The sequence below is a fragment of the Balearica regulorum genome, chromosome 2, assembly GCF_011004875.1.
Source record: "Balearica regulorum gibbericeps isolate bBalReg1 chromosome 2, bBalReg1.pri, whole genome shotgun sequence".
In the NCBI taxonomy this organism is placed as follows: domain Eukaryota; kingdom Metazoa; phylum Chordata; class Aves; order Gruiformes; family Gruidae; genus Balearica; species Balearica regulorum.
In genome coordinates this window covers 68,639,184-68,649,680 of record NC_046185.1, presented here as the reverse complement: position 1 = coordinate 68,649,680, position 10,497 = coordinate 68,639,184, and the positions used below count along the sequence as shown (strand labels likewise).

Sequence of the window (10,497 nt, the reverse complement as noted above, 5' to 3'; positions counted from 1 at the left end):
CAAAAACCTGTAGCATCAGTTCAAGTTACTTATCTTCCTTGATGGTATAACTGGTATAATGGAAAGAGAGAAGCAGCAAATGTGATGTACTCCTTTTTCTAAAACTTGGTATCTTCCCTCGTGATAGTCTTGTAAGTGAACCAGCAAAGGCAGTGGAGATAAAGTTTCAACAGGGTGACCACTCACTTGGTAGAAAACATGCACATTAGGAATATCAGTGTCAGATTGGGAATATATTTCAAGTGGAGTAGAACATGAATTTATCTTTGGCCAAACTCTATTCAATACATTATTTAAAACTTGAATGGCAGAGGGAAAAAAAAAAAAATTACCTGTTTGCAGATGTCACTGATCTGGAAGGCCTCACACCAGAGATAGAAGTGGTATTAAAAGGAACCTAATAAATCAGGAAGACATTCAATAGGCAAATGCAAAGAACTGCAACCTGAAGAAGTGCATAATGTGATATAAAGAATAACTGCATAGCTAGAGCAGTGAGGAGTTATTTTGGTCCATAAATTAACAGACTCAACATTGTGATGTTGCTGCTGTGAAAGGAAAATATCTTTTGGTGTATACTGTTAGGACTGTCATATACATGACCCAAGTGATAAAGATTGTTCTACTCTATGTTCATTCAGCCTTGGCTGGAACACAGCGGCCAGTTCCTGACACTATGCTTCAAGAAAGCAGAGAAATAAGAGAAGTGCTGAGGAGAAGAGCAGTGACAGGTTTAGGCAACATGGCCTGTGATGACAGGTGGAAGGAATTATGTTTGCTTAGCCATGGAAAAAAGTACTGAGGACAATCTCTAAAAATATTGTAAGATATGTAGTAAAACATGATGATCAATACTCTCAAATTCAGTGAGAGGGACACAAAAAGCAACTAGCTCCAATGGTAGCAGAAGACATTCAAGTTTGCTCTCAGGTGAAAATTTAAGAACCATTCCACTCCGGATGAATTTGCCTGGGAAGCTGCAGAATTAAAGCTTTTGAAGAAAATGTTATGCAGGTATCTGGTATCTGTAAGGGATGACTTAGGTATATTTATCTATGAATGGAAAGGCACTAGCTGACCTTTTTGAAGTCGTTCCCAAACTTATATTGCTATGATAGTTATTATCTGCTTTGTAGAGGATTTAGGGAATGTTTTCAGGACCGAGTGCAGACTGTGAGGTGGGGGAAAGGTTACGCACAGCCCAAAGGCCAGGCTCCACGGAGCTTTGCTCAGGGCTTAAGAAGGTCCAAGCTAACCAACAGTAGGAGCAGCAAGGGCTGGCTGCTCCGTAAGGGAAGGGGATCCAGGAGATGAGGGTGACAGCAAGTCAGGCAGAGCCTTCATCAGTGAGGGTGCAGACCCGCAGTACCTAAACAAGAAGAGCAAAGCAAGTCTGGTGGCAGCAGTCAGGTTAAGCAAGAGTCCAGCCTACTGGACAAGTCTGTAACACCAAGGCGGGTCCACAGCCAAACCAATTGGTGTCTGGCTCAGTGGGGTATGTGGCCAAGCACACGCAGCTGCAATTATGGTCAGGCAGCAGCAACGAACAAGAGTCCGAGCTTAAATACAGTACTCAAGCAAAATGGGAACAAACTCCAGCGAGACTTCTCACAGCTCTTTCTCACACAACTTCTTCCACAGCAGCTGGATCTAAGGCTACGCAGCTGCGCTGTATCAGCACTGACATTGAGCCTGGGCTGCCAAACCCACAGAGGGGAGTGGGTGCACTCAGAGACCTGACAAATACTTAGGAAGTGACATGGAAACCAGTGCTGCATTCATTTACCTTTCTTTAGTAGCTACCTCCTAATATTTCTGTGCTGTTTGTAAATATTATCTGCAAATTCCTACTCTGCCATAAATAAACATTTTTAGTTGACCCTTCAGGGATGCTAGTACAGTTCCAAGGTGAAACAACTGATCCAGCATAATAAAATAAAATACTGGCACATGCATGGATAATATTAATGAACAAAAAAAATGCCTTTTGGAATGAATACACCTACAAACAGGTAGAAAATTATAGCAAATGAATATAAATGTTCAAATTGCTGATAGTAATTGCAATATTTTTAAATATTAATATTGGTTTAGTCAGCTAAATTTTGTTAAATAGGTCAATAGCAAATCCATTATCTAAATGCAGTATCATTATAAAAATTGAGAGATGAGGTTTGCAAGTAGTCTTATTGATAGAATAAATGGAAATACTTGAGAGTATGCCATCTGTTGAGTAAAAATCATACCGTAAATGTGATTAAAATTGTATTACTAATTAGTAGTAATACACCAAATATTTCCTTTTAAAAAAGCTTCATATATTTCAAAGCTACACCATTACAGGAGCAGCATATCTGGATTCCATCCAGGGATCAACTACATCCTTTTGTAGTAGATATTTCGCCTGACCTTCTAATCTAAAGCTTCTGCTTGCTATTTTACAGGCAGTTTTTCTTCAAGCCAACTTGTCAAACACATGGGTCACATTTTCCAAATGCCAGTGATAATCTGAAGTATGATCACCCAGAATACCTTATCTTCGGGAAAGCAAGAGGTGGGGTCATTCTCTTCTCCTAAGAAAACAGAAATAAGTGTTCAACATGACAAGTCTCAGATCTCTGAGACTCAGGTAGCCATGCAAAGCTTCACTTATCAGAGCCCACAATTCACCATCAGCTTGGATTCCTCTCTCGAAGAAAAAAACTACCTGCCAGCTTGAACTGCCATGCAGGGCCTGGGCTCCTCCACAAACCTCTTCTAGTAAAAGGAGCTCTTCCCTAGATCTGCCATGTTCCTGCAGTGAAATATTTCACTCAAGTCTCAAGAGAAAGGTCAGCTGTGGCCTCATGATAGACTGATGAGAAAAGCAAATAGCAACTGCAGCACCAATTATTGGTTTAATTATAAGGTAGTTCCAATGCTGCTGAAATCAATGGCCAAAGATCCAGAACAGGAGTTTAGTTTTAAGATGGCCTAAACTCTTCATCTTTATAATAAATGTAAGAAGTTCTCCACTATGTTTAGTTCAAGTCTTGAAAATTTAATGTGTTATCTGTTGGTTAAGACTGATTTCAGAGCTAATGTAGGTAGGTGATGGAGATGATGCTGCTTCTGCATTTACATTTTACCTGTCCAACATTAGTGTTTACCTAAATTGGCACATATTTGAGGAATTGTGTTGCCTTTGGTAATTGCTATCAAATCATTCAATGTATATAATATATGCAACTGAATCCTTTTAATATTCTCCTATAGAGTGTATAATTTGATGAAATAAGTCAGGTTAGTTGATGCTTAAAATGATGGAACGTTCCAAATTACGCTGACTCGGGATGTTGTAAGAATGTGTCAAAAATAAAACCTAGAGCTTGGTGATAAATCAGACAGATTATGAAGTGTTGAGTTAATCAAACACTTTACAATTCCTCCCCTTCCTTGTTTGCCAGAGCCCAGAGTAGTTTTGGATACTTTAGCGTATTTCTATAAAAAGGCCTTATCAACCACATTCCAAGAGCAATGAGTGACTGAAAAAAAGCTCAGAGTTGTGAGGTCACAGGTTTGTTGGGCAACAATATCTGAAGAAATAACTTTACCAAATGTACTGACAAAAAAAAGGACAAATGGGGACCTTTCCTTTTGGATATGAAATATGATAGTATTTTATATCATTTATTAAACAATTCTCATCCTTTTCTCAACCAAATGCTTTCCTAAAAAAAAAAAAAAAGTGTTTTCCATGTTGAAGTCGTTACTTCTACATCCTGGACTTCGGTTCTTCCCTCTTCTTCACTAGCAACCCTTATTTTCTTAAAAACTTACTGATATGTTTCCTCTAGTTCTTTTTCTTTAAAAAGACATGCAAGATACTTTTGTTTCATGAAAGTTACAAGCAGGTAAGAATTTAACAATTAATAGTATGTTTTTCATACTAGTAGTGCCAATTATATGCTGTTTAAGCTTATTATCTAATTGCATGCTAGTGCTGGCTTCAGAGATGGCATGACATTAAGTCAGACTTGCGCTGCATTCCCCAGCAGTGGAATATTCAATTATTTGTTCTGACTCATGTAATTCCCTGTATTCCAAGCTTGTTAATGTCATTACAGGGCTGAAATAAAGTGATTACTCTAAATGAGTATTTATCCGATAGGCAATGCAATTCCTGCCCCCTCCAGCTGACAACAGATGATTGCAAGTGTTCTTCTCTACTCCCTCACCTGCACCTCCCCCTCCTTCCCCTGTCAAGGAGGAAACCATAACATTGTGGTGCTCTGTGAAATACTGTCAGATGGCGTAAAATATATATAATAAAATAAAAAGAAGCGCAACCTTCCCCGGCAGAGTTAAAGCTAATGACCACTGCTTCCACTCCCAGTCAGTGATGACAGGTTGAACTAACTGATAATGGCATGCCTGCTGTTGAGCTGGCCACTTATGTTATTTCTCTTGACATGGTTCTGGGGAAGGCCTAATTTTTTTGACATTTGACCATGCAAATTTGAGTCCTGATACATTATTCTGCATTTACATCCTCCCAGTGTTGCTGTTTAAAATGTGCTACAAGCTCCTTGAGCTCAGCTAATAAAGGCCACAGAATGAAAGAAAGTTAAATATGAATGTAAGAGGAGACCTAAATGAAGGGCTAGCTTGTACATCTCAGAGATGACCTTCTGGAAATGAGCAAGTGGAAAATCCTTTTTAAAGCAAATGGTAAGAAGTGTAACATTGATTTTTTTTTTTCTTCAAAAATTTTTTTAAAGATTCTAAAATATTCACAAAAAGGAAAACATTAAGTTTTACATAGACATTTCTTCAGTCAGCAATTCAGCTGAGTGTATTTTAAGCCTAGGTTCCATTAATGACTCTTAGTAATACACCTTTCCCAAAGAGCCAGAAATTCATAGTGCTTCATTAAATATAAGGAAAAAATATGGCTTGCTCTCTCTCTCTCTTTCTTTTCACTTGCTCTTAAATTTTTCACATTGTTGAAGTCCAAATGCATTACCTGTGAGCAAACCCAGCTTTTTTCCATCTCTTAAAATTAATTTGTATAAATTTACTGCTTATGAATGGCAATAGCTTGACAGCTCTGAGAAAAACACATCTCTCTCTAGCTACAAAGTGGGTGCAGGCTGGACTTGTGGCTCCTTAGCTAAGGCTTTTACATCAAACCTGAGTGGGTCATATGCAGGGAGAGGTCAGCATTGCATGGGCCTTTTATATGTCTGGAGTCAGGGAAGTTGTGGTAAAACTTTCATTCCCAGGTTTTTCTCCATTGTCTTCTCTCTTATTGACTTTGTTCATTACAACAAACCTCTCAGTGCATAATGCGGTATCCACTGAAGTCAATAGAATTTTTTTCTGGCTTACGTGCTCCACTTCACTCTCACATAAAAACTCCAATAATGAGATTGCTGCAAGAGGATTATGCTGCATGCAACATCCAGTGTCTGGCACCCGGAATGTATCAGACTTCCTCCAGTCAATCACCCTGGAAAATAATATGAGCATAAATCAGCACCTCTAAGCACAAATAAAACAGCAATATCTACCATGAACAAAACTTTAATCACTGTGCAATCTGGGCCTCCAAGAAAGCCATCCACTCTAGAGCTACTGTAGCTTGTTCTTTAACAATACTTATTTATACTCTCCTTACTTTCCTTGCAAGTTCCTCTGATTTCACCTGTTTTCCAACAACTACAAACTCTGCAACACAAAATGAAAGACACAATCTGTGCGATATTGGTATGTTTTAGCTAAAAAACTTGGAGACGTTAATATTGCACTGTATCTTGTTGCAATGACATTACATTATATATTATATTATATTATATTATATTATATTATATTATATTATATTATATTATATTATATTATATTATATTGTTACCAGCTTAGGATATTATGTTATAAACAAAGCAAAGTAACACCAAATGACTGATTCCATTTTCTTTTTATTTCTAATATCCGCTGGTATTGAAATCCAGTTTTCAAATTCCTTTTTTAATGCATATGTTAAATATGTAACTTAAATGTAGCTGAGACTGACCAACACTGAGAAAAAAACATCGATGATCTTATAATCGCTTGCTAGCCATGTAAATACGAAGGTACTTCCTCCAGTTTTCAAATAAGTGTTTCTTTTGCAAAACCAACACCAATGACAACTTGATCAGTCATCTTGTAGTCACACTGAGGACAAGGAACACGAATTATTTCCTTAGTCTCTTTAAATGGATGATCCCTCCAGAAGACTCAGTCAATTTGCACATGTATCTGACAGTTAATCCTTAGTATCTCACTTCTCCTTCTCTCCTGATCAACAAGGAATAGCTCCATGAGAAGGAGGTCATTTGCCTTATCTGCTCCCCAAGACTAAGGTAGAGCTGTATCTGTGGCTCACACAGGCAACAGGGAAATGTCCTCTCTTGCCTTGTGGAGAAGCAGATGAATATCAGGCAAGTACCCAAACCCACATCAAAAAGAGGAATACAGCAGTAGAAAAAACTGTCTGCAAATTCTCATTTTTAGCAGATTATTCGTACTTCTCCTGTGATGCCCATTGTTCTTATAATGTTTCTTCAAACTACTGGGAATAACCCAGTTTCTCCTTTCCTCCATTTTTAAAGAAACCTTATTAAAAATAAGTGGTAGATTCACAGCATTGTACTGACCAGAATTTGTATATCAATTAATAGAAACAAACTGGAGTATGCATTCACTGTTAGATAGTGTTGTGAGTGAAAATCAAGGGAGGATGCTAATGACATTTGAACAGCCAATGAACTAACTCAGAAATCAATTAGATTACTACCAGAAAGCTGCCACCTGAGCAAATATCAGCATCTCTAGTTGGTCAGAAAGTGGCAGTAACAGCACCAACACCTTAAAAAAATCCTGTAGATTTTTCTTTTTGTACAGCTGTCTAAAATATGTTCTTATTCTGCTAAAGCGTAAATCATCTTGCAAATCCCCACACCTCTAGTACAGTTTCATCCCACAGCAGCTGAGGGTGCAGGGGAAGCCAGGTGAAACAGCTGGCTATGCAATATCTTCTCACCAGTTACCTCACTTAAACTATAGAGTATACAATCTAAAGCACATACTCCAAATCAAATAGCATTTCCCTCTGCAATACTTTAATTCCATGAGGACTGATCTCTGAGATGATACAATTTGAACATCCAGGTTAGATATCCAAGCTACAGGTTTTAAAATGACAGTCTAGGCATGAGAAGTTCCAAATTTGCTTTGTAATTTCCCTTTGAAAACTCAACAGAAACCTGTCACATTTGCTTTGCTAGAACGAAATCACATTTTAGCACTGTATTTCCCTGGAGGGAAAAGTCATGAACACCCTAGTATTCATCACCAGTCTTTTTCTGTAATCCAGTAACATGATAACCATGAATCCAGTAATACAGAAAATAAAAGATCTGAGACAAACAGCCACTGGTTTTCCAAAGAACTGTGGTGCAGACGGTTTTTAAACACTGCAGAGTGTGTTTGTCTGGCAGAAAAAAAGATCCAAAGGCACAGTGGCATGAGTGGAAACTGTAAAAGGGAAAAAGGACACTGGCCAAAGCTGTACACATCTTGAAGATCAGGATTCCTCCCCTTTTACTATTGGAAAAAATTCTCCTGAGTGCAAATGCTGCTCAGTAGTTATTTAATTAGAAAGGTTGATGTCCAACGATGTAAGCTCAAGGGCTTCTAGACCTACCCAAGCTGTCTCCATTTCACTACCAACATTTCTCACCTAAGCACTTCCCAGGGAAATGAAGAACTAACACAAATGCCAAGAGAAGGGGATCCTATTAACCCCTTAGTAGAAAGTAACAACATGAGGGTTGCTACTCTGTTTCAAATAGATAAGGCCCCTTCTCAAGGTCAGTTTATTATGCTTCTCCTATATCAACAAAAGAAAAGTTAGAACTTGCAAATACCTTACGGTTCCGATCTAATTTGCATAACATATATAACAGCACTGCATAAATTGCATGGGCTGACTGTCTTCTCACAGATTCAGTTTAGCCTATTTCTGCAGCAAATTAAATATTAGCACTTTCCTGATTATATCTCAGCAAAAACAAATTTTGTAGCCATATTGAATAACAGCTACTTACTACATGATTTATCCCCTTTTTTCAAGTGAAAGTGACTTTTTAATGAGTAATACTAATATTGTTCATATTTATGCATTAGATACATGTACATATACTACTGCCCTCTGCAGAACAGAATTATATCACCTGCAATGCTCTCTTTCAAGCCAGGGTATGTTTTTAAAATATATACAATACATCTAGAAGCATTCAACTGCTATCTGTGCACTCACATAACTCAAAGCATATATTTCATCCTCTCCTGAGTTAGGACCATGTTTTATGAAATCACATTATATCCATTCAGCTTTTCACATTGCAATTGAAAAGTATTTAGCCAGCAGCTGCATCTTTAAAAACACATCTTGAATTACTGACCAGTTATTAAAACATGAATAAAACTCCCAAACTGGGACCTCTAATGATCAGTAGAATTTAAGGGCTGTTACAAGGATTTCAAATAAACTCATAAAACTCACAGATATGTGAGCAGTAAAGCTTAGCTCTCTACTTAGCCAAGTTATCAATAACAAAATCAGAATAACAAGTTCAGTTAATGCCTAAAAAGAGAAAACTGGTCTATGCAGAGGAAGCAGGTAGATCCCTTCCAAAGACCTCTATTTCTCAAAATCCCATCTCTTTACAAGATTAATATAGGATTAATATCAGTGCAGCTGTATTTTTGTCACTTTAGCTAACCACGAATATTCTGCTTCTATATGACATTACCTTAATGCTAGCTAAGTATAACTCGCCACGCTCTGGGGTTATTTGCTGTTGCAATTTTAGCTTGCGTTCATACTTTGTCCCAAGCAATAAAAAAAAAAAACCCTACCTGACTAAAATAACTTTTGCCAGAGCCATTTTGATCTTGCCTGTCCCTACTTGCAATTTCTGCTACCTTTGCAGTTTCTGTTACTAATATATATAACCTCGATTAAGCAATAGAGTTAGGCCACAGGCTTTCTGCTCTATTAGGCCTTGTGCTCTGTTAGACTACAGTCTTTATGCTCAGGTTACAGAAGTGACCTGGATTTTCCATTTTTCAGAGAATCTATAAAGGAGCAGTTAGTTAATTTGGACAGAAGAAGGAACAGCAACATACAATGCCAAGCTTGTAACTAGAAGGCATAAAAAAATTGTTTAGAGCCCAGCCTGAACCAACAGAGAACAAATTAACAGCAAGAAGCTGTGCAGCAAAGACCAGACAAATGACCTGAAAGAGCGAGAATGTGTGCCCGACAGGGAGGCTACAGTGACACAAACTGGAATGGATGTGGCGATACGGAAAAATTAATAAACTCTCAGAGACTCCTGTTCCAAATACACTCACTGGCTGTTCCTTCTAAAAAGAAAAATCTACATCAAAAGTAAGAGAACGACCAATGGCTGCCAGTGCCCTGCAACACAACTGTCACTACAGAAATACCCTCCTGGACTCCCCATCAAAAATTCTGTCCAGTTCTCCCTGCCCTTGTCCTGGGAAGCCTGGGCAAGGCTGGGCCTGGCAAGTCCCAGGCTGCTTGCTACTTGGATCAATACTCACTTACTGCTGATTGTTTACTCTCACTACCAGCAATGAAGAGAAACAGGAAGCAGTATGTATCAAAAGCAACGTGAAAGAAGGGGAAGCAGACTTTAGTGGGAAGTGGGAAGGAGGAGAAGGTTAAACAGTGAAGCGTGTGCTCCGAATAACTTCAGGCAACTCAACAGTCACTGCAATAAAGCACCACCAAGACTTCAGACAATCCTGAAGTACCTCTGCTGTAAAATGACATCCTGATACAGAAGCCATGACTAACTCTTAGCAAACCTAAAAAACTGCTGATGCCATTTCTGTGTAGGACTTGAATGACTGGACCCCCTAGGAGATGAAGCATGGAAGCTGGTGATCTAATGCAGAATGTGCCATAGCCGGATAATATTTTAGAGTGTCGTCAAGAGCAAGTGGGTCAAACACAGCCTGATCTCAGCACAATGTGTTATCAACAGCTATGTCTATCTTTCTTGAATTGTGGCTCTCAGTCACTCCTCCTGTGTGGTGATCTGCTTACCTCACGTGTAGCTGCCATGTGCTTGATCTTCCTCGGATACGCCACCTTGTTCTACTTGGAGCAGTTTCCACTGTTCCCACCCGAAACAGGGAATTTGGACATTTGTCTGGGACTACAGGTCAGAGCAGAGGCAGTAGCTTGGACTACTTGTACCTGCCAGATGCCCATAACTCAGCCACAAGTGACTACTGCATGCATGCACGGCACACTTTGGATTTACTACTCAGGTGCAGAGGGGTCACTCTGGGCACACAGTGCAAGCTCAGTGAATCCACAATGCATCAGATTTGCTGCACAAACAGAATTTTGCATGCATGGTGAGCCTGGCATGACTG

General features: G+C 38.8%; 1 long non-coding RNA gene across 1 annotated transcript; it reads right to left on the bottom strand.

Moving 5' to 3' along the window:
• Positions 1–2,391: 2,391 nt before the first annotated feature.
• On the bottom strand, positions 2,392–10,234 carry LOC142600737 (uncharacterized). The gene is made up of 3 exons (XR_012834298.1): positions 10,163–10,234; positions 5,315–5,491; positions 2,392–2,573 (listed from the first exon to the last, which is right to left on the bottom strand). It is a non-coding gene; the product is annotated as an uncharacterized LOC142600737 (long non-coding RNA).
• Positions 10,235–10,497: the final 263 nt, after the last annotated feature.